At 36.3% G+C, this 9,507-nt stretch overlaps 1 pseudogene; it reads right to left on the bottom strand.

The window, feature by feature from the left end:
- Positions 1 to 5,203: 5,203 nt before the first annotated feature.
- On the bottom strand, positions 5,204 to 8,214 carry LOC112830721 (bromodomain testis-specific protein-like; annotated as a pseudogene).
- Positions 8,215 to 9,507: the final 1,293 nt, after the last annotated feature.

Raw genomic sequence — 9,507 nt, 5'->3', positions numbered from 1 at the left:
TGTACTTTACAAGTCATGCTTTAAAAATGCTTTATAGCTATTATCTCATTTGATCCTTGCAACACTCTGAAACATAGGCAGTAGTTCTTTACTTTTTTACACAGAAGGCAGGAATAAAAGGAAAATCTTGAGTTTCTCCTACATCCTTCCAAGTCACTGATTATGAAATGAAAGTTTTGATAATGACTTCACTGAACTGTTGTGAAGTAAGTAAAGCAATTGAAACAATGTCCAAAACTTAATGGGACACACACACAAGAAAAACCCTGCACAGGGTTGCTATTGTTACAATAGATTTGAGAAAACTGGAGTCTAGAGGGATAGTTTAGCTTGGTCGAAAATATACTGAAAATAAGTTGCTGGTACAAGCAGTGTCTTTATTAAGGCTGAAGTCCAAAACTTCCTCAGTATGTCAGTTTCAACTATTAAAAAAATATTATGAAGAGGTATCAAACTTACATATGCTTTGATAATCCATCCCAAAGATGGTAAAAATATGATAAGATGTAGGTGTAGGTACAAAGTAATTCATTATGGGACTATTTTTCATAATAGTATAAAAAAGATTGGAACAAACACCCATGGCTATCAATAAGGAGCTGGTAGAATAAACTTTAGTTCAGTCACACAAAGGATTAATCTGAAGAAATAAAAAGAAATAAGGAATAGCTCTACATATTCCCTTGAGTGCTCTTCAGGATACAGTTTGAAGTAAACAAAGCAAGATGGGCAAGAAAGTATGTATATTATGCTACCATATACTTATGAACAAAAGGAATAAACATGTATGTAGATATTTTCCATATTAAACAAGTACAAGAGACTTCCACTTTTGGAAAAATGGAGTAGGTGTACTTTTTTCTTATTCTTCTTGCTAAGTACAACTAAAATACTCGACAGTACATATAGAGCAAACATTAGATGGACTATAAAGTAGAGAGAAGGAAGACCACCAAAGAACCTTGGGAACGAAGGCCCACATTTTGGTTAGTTCTGTGGGTCTTCTTTTTCCTCATTTTTTCCAAACATGGAGCTGAAGAAGACAGCTACCTAGAAGTACCAATGGTTACGGATAAAACAAAACAAAAGACCACTAAACAAGAGCCTACTCTCCTAAGCCAGAGGACTATGAAAGAAGCAGCCCAGCAAGACAAAATAATGACTCTACTCCAATCAAACACCCCAGATAAAAAAAGTGACCCCACCTACTTCCATGGCAGCAAAAGCTGAGTGACGATCCTAGGCTTCATCACTCTGTCAGGAGGTAGCCCAACACTCTTGCTGATGCAGTATCAGAGAAGCCTGAGTGGGGAGCCAGGACTTTCATCTCTACCAAATTATAGAGCCTCTCTCTATGCACAGTGTCATGGACACCATATGTGGAGCCTGGACTTCCATTTTTACCGTGAAGTAATAAGGCACCTTTCCTTCCCCACTGGGGTGGTGACAAAGGAGGTGATAGAGGAAAGTCGGGACCCTCACCACCACTCAGTAATAATGAGGTCACACTATCTGTGCCATCAGTGGATCCATGTGGAGAGAAGTTACAAGGTATATCTATCATTCCCAGAGAGAGAGGTGCCCAGCAGTAATGAGAAGCTCCTCCCATCTTGGGTACCAATGGAAGCCAAGTGGGAAAACTGGATTCTTAAATCCATCTGGCCATAATGACACAACAAATCTCCCTTTCCTTGGTGGAGCACTATCAGAAAAAGCCAGCTAAAACAGATGGTTTAGATAAGATGCAAAATCTCAAAACATAATACACAAAGTGACAAGAATTCAATAAAAAAATCACTCATCATACTGAAAACCAGGAAGATCTTAAACTGAATGGAAAAAGGTAATCAAAAGATGCCAAAACTGAGATGACAGAAATATTAGAGTTATCTAAAAAAGATTTTTAAATCAGTCATCACAGAAATGCTTCAATGAGCAATTATGAATGTGCTTAAAACAAATGAAAAAAGAAAACGTTTAGCAAAGAAATGGAAGACATAAAGAAAAACCAAACAGAATGGATGTTTTCTAACTAAAAAATACAATAACCAAAATTAAAAACAAGCAAACAAACTCAATGGAATGGGCTCAACAGCAGAATGGAGAATCACAGGCGAGAATCAGTGAATGGACAAATAGAAATTATCCAGTCTTTACAACGGAAATAACATAGGCTGACAAAGATTAATAGAGCCTAGCCTCAGGGCCTATAACAAAAATTCTAACATTTGTGTCATTGGAGTCCTAGAAGGAGAGGAGGAAAAGGATATGGCTACAAAAGTCCTCAAGAGAATAGTGGCTGAAACATCCCAAACTTGCGGGGGAAAGGTATAAATCTAGAGATTCAAGAATCAGAGCAAACCCCAAACAAGATAAGCCCTCAGAATATACACTGTGACACTTCATAGTTAAACTTTTAGAAACTAAAGACAAAGAAAATATCACGAAAAAAAACAAGAGTATTACATTACTTATAGGGAAAAGCAATTCAGGTGACTGGATTTCTCATCAAAAACCATGGCGGTCAGAAGGAAGTGGAACATTTTTTAAATGCTGAAAGAAAAGAACTGTCAACCCAGAATCCTATACCCAGTGAACATATCTTTCAGAAATGAGGGGAAAGCAAGATATTCTCAGACAGAGGAAAACTAAGGGTTTATCACCAGCAGACCTAACCTAAAAGAATGGCTAAAGGAAGGTCTCAAAAGAGAAAGGAAGAAGGAACCTCAGAACATTAGGAAGGAAAAACGAATGCATAAGAGAAACTATTGGTAAATTAAATAGTGATACTCTAGAGTACCATAGTACTGTAATATTCTGTAATACTCTTGGGTTTCCTAAATGACGACTGATGGTTGAAAAAAAAATTTAACACTACCTGATAATGGTTTTAAGTGTATAAATGGGGAAGTGTAGAGGAACATAAAGAAATTACATTTCACTTGAATTGGTAAATATGACACCAGGAGACTGTGATTTATATATTATGTAGATCAACCATTAAAACAGTTATATAAAGATATGTACTCACAAACACTATAAACAAATCAAAATAAAAGTCTAAAAACATATTCAAAGAACCCACAGGAAGGTAGAAAACACACACACACACACACACACACAAAGACAATAAACAAAATAAAAAACAAAATTGCAGGTTTAATCCCTAACACATCAATAACTCTATTAAGTGGTCTAAATGTACCATTTAAAAGACAGAGATTAGCAAAGAAAATTGCTACAGATGGAAAGAGACATATAATGATTAAAGAGTCAACCCATCAAGAAGATATAACAATCATAACATGTATGGAACAAACAATAAATCTGCAAGTTATGTGAAGCAAATCTGATAGAACTGAAAGGAGAAATATGCAAATCCATAATTACAGTTGGAGTTTTCGACCTCTCTCTCACAATTGCTAGAAAAGCTAGACAGAAAATCAGGGGAATACTGAAAACCTTGGTGACAATATTAACCAACAGGTTATACTGGACATGTATAAAACATTTCACTCAAGAGCAGCAGAATACATGTTTTTTCAAGGATTCACAGAACATAGACCAAGGGAGGCCATAACCTGGGCAATAAAACAAAACCAACAAGAACTAAAAGAACTGAAATTGCAGCAATTGTTCTCTGACTCCAATGGAATCAAATTAAAAATCAACAAAAGAAGATTTTGAAAATTTTCAAGTAGTTGAAAACTAAACAAAGCACTTTAAAATAATGCATGGGTCAAAAATAATATTAAGGAAAATTTTTTTTATTGATTCATCAGTTTTATTAGTTGTTTAAAGGCAGCCGTTGAAAGATTTAATGTGTATTTGACAGAAGTAAATCCTTACTATTTTCATTCTCTCTTCAAAATGGAAAATTTCCCACAGATCTTAAAAGTATTACATCATATTAAAAAGAACCAGAAAATACTGAAATGTCTTAAATGAAAAACACAAACACACTGTAATTCCATCACCTAGAGCTAACCACTATGTGTATCTGATGTATCGTCCTAAAAATATATATATGCTAAAATATATAGAGATAAATCTAATCTATGATGATCTTTTAGGAAAATAACAATGCAAACTACTTAGTATATACATACGAATTCCTTGCTTAAAAATAGCCATAGTTGAAGGGTGCCTGGGTGGCTCAGTCTGTTAATCATCTGCCTTCCGGTCAGGTCATGCTCCCAGGGTCCTGGGATCAAGCCCCATATCGAGCCCCACATCAGGCTCCCTGCTGAGTGGGGAGTCTACTTCTCCCTCTGCCTCTTTCCCCTGGCTTGTGCTCTCTCTCTCTCAAATAAATAAATAAAATCTAAAAAAAAAAAAAAAGAGTTATAGTTGAACGGGTATGACTACCACTTTAATTCTAGCTATGTTTCATGAAGGTTTCACCACCATTTTAGCCACTAGTCGATCATATTTTTAAAATGGCTGTCATTTAGATATTTCAAAAAAATTATATTGATTATAAAAACAAATGAAGTCAAGAAAACTTTTTCTCTTTCTCTCTATAATATGCACTCACTTTGAATTTTTACTTTAGATGGTATTATAAAGGGGCCTGAATCATGTTACACTTCAAGAGTCCAAAATGTTAAAATATATGAAGTGGATACACATGATTTATACATAATTGCAACTTGAGAATGATGAAACAAAAATAATTTACAGATTTAAAGACTACACAGTTAAGTAAAAATGTAAACATTCAATGCTATCACATATGCATATAAGAATTGTATAAGTTCCTATAGAAACTTACATCATAATATTTACTATTATTTTGCTCAAATTTAACATCAACCAAACCATAGGTAACATTCTCTTTAAACTAAATTTCAATATAAATTTTGCATACAGAATCAGCAGAAAATCTTATGTAACCTGACAGAAAAAAACAAGTATTATTTGTTAGAGATTCTAAATATTTTAAGGCAGATAGGTATTTGTTTTAAAAGTTAAAAACTCAACAGGGGCTGTTTTTGATACACTTTTATATATATTTCGTTTTTAAACAAGAAGGGGCTATCTCATTTGGATTTTCACTGCTTAGACAGGGCCTATAATACATAGCAGACAGTTATTTATAAAATGAATAGCATCTGGGAACTTATTCAATTTTTAGGATCCAAAATTATGAAATTTCCTGTAAATTATACCATTTAGAAAATGAACATATAGCTATTAAAAATATATGTGAAAATTGTTTAATGATTTTAGAGCAGTCAAAATACAATATAAGATTGGTATCTTGGTGTTTGAAAGCAATCATTTTACCATATGCATTTTAATCTTTTATATCATTCATTTTAAGTTGATGGTTAATTTAGTAAGTTTTAATCAAAGTTGTTTTCAAACATTGTCATAATGTCACTTTGAAGAGTCATATCAATGGTACCAGCCATTGCTTCTCTCCTCCTCCGCTCTTGCTCTTTCTCCCTTGCTAAATTACGGTCTTTGAGAAGCCAGAGTTTGCATTTATCCTGAGCTTCCGAAGACTGCTGATGTTCTTTCTGTTCTTCTCCAAGGTACTGGTTTTGCGTCTTATTTGAAAAAGATTCTTGAGTGAAGCCAAGTTCCCTCTGATTTTCTTGAAATATTTTTGGTTCCTTTGTATTCTGTTCCAGATGTTTCCGTATTAGTTCCTGTGTTCGAGCTTTTACTTCTTTTTCTATTGCTGCTTTTCTAAATTGGTTGAAGAGCTCATCTGAGGATTTCAGTACACCAGATGTTTTGACTGGTTTGCCTAAGTTTTTCCAAGAGTCTGCATTCTTGATCTTATATCCTTCTGCGCAGGTACTTGACGTTCAGATTCTAACACCGCTGTGTCATTATCACCAGACTGATGAGTCACAGGCCATTCAAACGTTGTTCAGAATCACCTGAGGGAGGCAGAATTTGTAAAGGTGAAATGTTTTTCACACTCTAAATGTTCTACTTCTTGATGATTAAATGGTAACTGGTGGTGATTTGGTGGTGTTTCACATGAATATGAAGTCTGACAAACAAGGGTGGTTTTTGCAGATGCTTTATCTTGCACAGAAGACTGTATCTTTACTTGTTCTTTAGGAGAATCATTCTGTTTTACTCCAGTAAATTTAGGAAACATTTCTGATTCAGAATCATTGCTGTCGGACGAGCCTGAATCGCTGCTACTGCTCTCCATCTCTGATGAGCTGCCGCTGCTGCTGCTGCTGCTCTCACTCAGCTGGGAACCACTTCCAACAGCGGGGGGCGGGGGGGGCGCTGAGCTTTCTCAGGTTTTATTTGACATTTTCTAGAATTTAATTGATTATTGACATCTAGTAACCACTTTTCCAACTCCTGTTTTTTCTGTGAATGAAATTTTTTTCTTTGGACTTCATTATTTTCTTACCATGAGGTTTTAGCGGTCTTTTTTGTAGACGTGGCAACATACTTTTCTAGTTCTCTCAGTGTTGATGCTTTCAGTGTTTCAGTCTATCTCTAGCTCGTCATGGTTGGAATTTCTCAGAGAAGTCTCTCTTGATTGTATTATATGAACGACTCGCCCAAGTTTTTCTCCAGGAAGTTTGTTTATATCCAAGCTTAGCTGCCTTTTCTCATCATAGTTCATAGGCTTAGCACTAGCCTCAGCTTCAGGTTTCAGAGCAAACACCTATTGTTTCCTCTTCTTTGGCTGATTGTTTTTGGACTTTCCCTTTAATTTCACTTGCTTAAACTTTTTTCTTGGATTTTCATCTCTGTTATTAGCCTTTTCTTTCTTCTTTTCCCTTTTAGACTTATTCTTTTTCTTTAGCTTACAGAGAGGGACTTGGGAGAGAACCTGAAGCTGTTGATTGAACAGCTTTCAGCTGCTCCTGAAGCTTTGCAAGACGTTGAACTCGTTCATCTTCAGAATCACCAGAAGAGTTATCTTCAGAGGAAGCTTCACTACTGCTTTCTCTACCAAGGATTTTTGTGGTATCTGTTTTGACGGAGCAGACAGGCATACTCTCAACAGGTTCATCTGGGATTTTCGCAAAATGCATTTCAAAAACATCCTGGAGCATTCTTGCCATTGTCACTATTTCATGATCCGGAGGATTGTATTTGTAGCAATTCATGAACATTAATCTAACATCTGCAGCAAATTCATATGCATCTTTATATTCTTGGTTGTCCATTTTTCCCTTAATTCCCCAAGATCCATTGGATTTTTCACAATATCATAGTAGTTATGGGGCCCCAAAGCATTAACATCAACAGGGTTATAAGAGGGCCATGCATAGGATAAGTGTTTCTTTGCAAGCATTTCTTTAACAATCTCACTACAGTGCCTTAACTGTTCGGTCACTTTAACATTCTTTACAACTTTACATTGTTGCTGAGAATCTGGCAAAACAGTCTTCAGCACATTTATAGGTGGCATTTTCACTGATTTTTTTTCTGCAAGCGTTGGGGAAGATTCACCACTTGCTTTAACTACTAAAGTTGTAGGAGTTGTGGTATTTGCTTTCCTCTTCACACCTCTTGTAACTTGGGCCACTGTTTGTGAGGTAGAGTCGAGTGGAGTACCTTGTGCCATGTTTGAAGGAGAAATTGATGTCTCAGGAAATACAGAGAGAATCACTCGCGGCTTAAATACTTTTTCCAGTGCTTTGGGGGATTGTTTTTCTTTAACAGAAGGAACTGCTACATTATGTTGAATGCCTTTCTTTATTCTTTCCTTATCACCCACAATTTGTTCTTCTTGTGGCATGTGAGATAATCTCTGCCTAAACAACTTCTCTAGAGCTTGTGCCATAAGAACAATGTCATCTCCAGGCTTGTTGTATAAATCACATTTTGAGAACATTATGTTGAAGTCTGCTATACATTCTGAAGCCTTCACATAATACTTATGTTCTAAGCGCTTCTTAATTGTATTTAAATCCATTGGGGTCTTTATAATGGTGTAATAATCTGGCAACTTTAGTTTCACAGCATCCACAGGCTGCTGAAAAGGCCAGGAAAAACTATGCTTCCATAAAGCCTTCAGGACAACGTTTTGTAGATACTGCAGTTGATTTGTCAATCGCCCATTCTACTTAGTATTTATATATTCTGGTGGTGGAGGGTTAACAATAGCTGTTTGTCGACTTGACAGAGACATTGTCAACAGGGTCAAATCCTGATATTATAATGTTGCCTATAAGTACATGTCCTGGGCAGCAGGGCACGCACGGGGATGGCCTCCCCAACGGCCTCGCCGGTTGCACAGTGTTGATGGGGGAGGGAAGAAGAGGAAATAACGGTTCTTTCCCGCTCAGCGTCGCACCGAAGGCCCGGACCCCAAAGCAGTAGTCCACGCAGAGGCTGTGTCACATTGTGTGAAAAAGGCCTTATCTGATCGTTCCCGCCAGCTTGCACAAGATGAAGCGGTGCGAGGCAGCCATTCTTCACCGACCGTCGCAGCCAGCTCTCGTCCTAAAGGCGGCAACCTAAGGAAAAATTTTTAAAATGTGTCAAATTGAATGAAAATTAGGATGTAACATTATTAAAATTCAGGGGGCGCCATTGACACAGTACTGTATTGGAAATATATAGCACTATAACACATTAGAAAAGAGGAAAAAACTCAAGTCAATAAACTAAGGTTCCACTTCAAGGATCTAGAAATACAAGACAAATATAAGCCAAAAACAATTAGAAGGGGACAAATCATAAGGATCAGAATAGAAATTTTAGGAAAAGAAAACAGAAAATAAATAAAATCAGTAACTCAAAACGCTTGTTGTTGGAAAAGATCAGTGAAATTAACAAACTTCTAATAAGACGGCAAAGTAAAAAGACACATGGTACAAAGTAGCAGTATTAGGAATTAGTCAAGGAATATGACTTGACACTGCATACAAAAGAAAAAGTAATGAGGGGTGCCTGGGTGGCTCAGTCGGTTAAGCGGCTGCCTTCGGCTCAGGTCATGATCCCAGGGTCCTGGGATCGAGCCCTGCATTGGGCTCCCTGCTCAGCCGGGAGCCTGCTTCTCCCTCTTCCTCTGCCTCTCCCCCTGCTTGTGAACTCTCTCTCTCTTTCTCTGTCAAATAAATAAATAAAATCTTTAAAAAAAAAAAAAAAGAAAAAGTAATGTGAAAATGTTAGGAGGAACCCTATATATATGAACTGAAAAACATAGATGAATTACACCAACTCCTTGGAAAGGAAGAACTACTACAACTCATCAAATGGGAAATCAATCATTTAATAGCTCTAAAATTATTAAGGAAATTAAATTCATAATTAATACTCCCCTAAAGAGAAATTGCCAGACTCAGATGGTTTCCCTGGAGGATTCTATCAAATTTCTAAAGAATTGACACCAATTCTACACAATTTGTTCCAGAAATGTTAGATGAAGGACACTTCCCAATTTATTTTATGAAGCTGCATTATCTAGATACCCAAATCAGACATATACAATATAAAAAATAAAATTACAGACCAATATCACTCATTAATATAGATGTGAAAAGATCATTAACAAAATATTAGCAAATA

This window comes from Callorhinus ursinus, unplaced genomic scaffold, assembly GCF_003265705.2.
Source record: "Callorhinus ursinus isolate GAN/ISIS: 27379988/994484 unplaced genomic scaffold, GSC_fseal_2.0 scaffold20, whole genome shotgun sequence".
NCBI lineage: Eukaryota > Metazoa > Chordata > Mammalia > Carnivora > Otariidae > Callorhinus > Callorhinus ursinus.
This window is presented reverse-complemented; position numbering and strand designations above follow the sequence as displayed.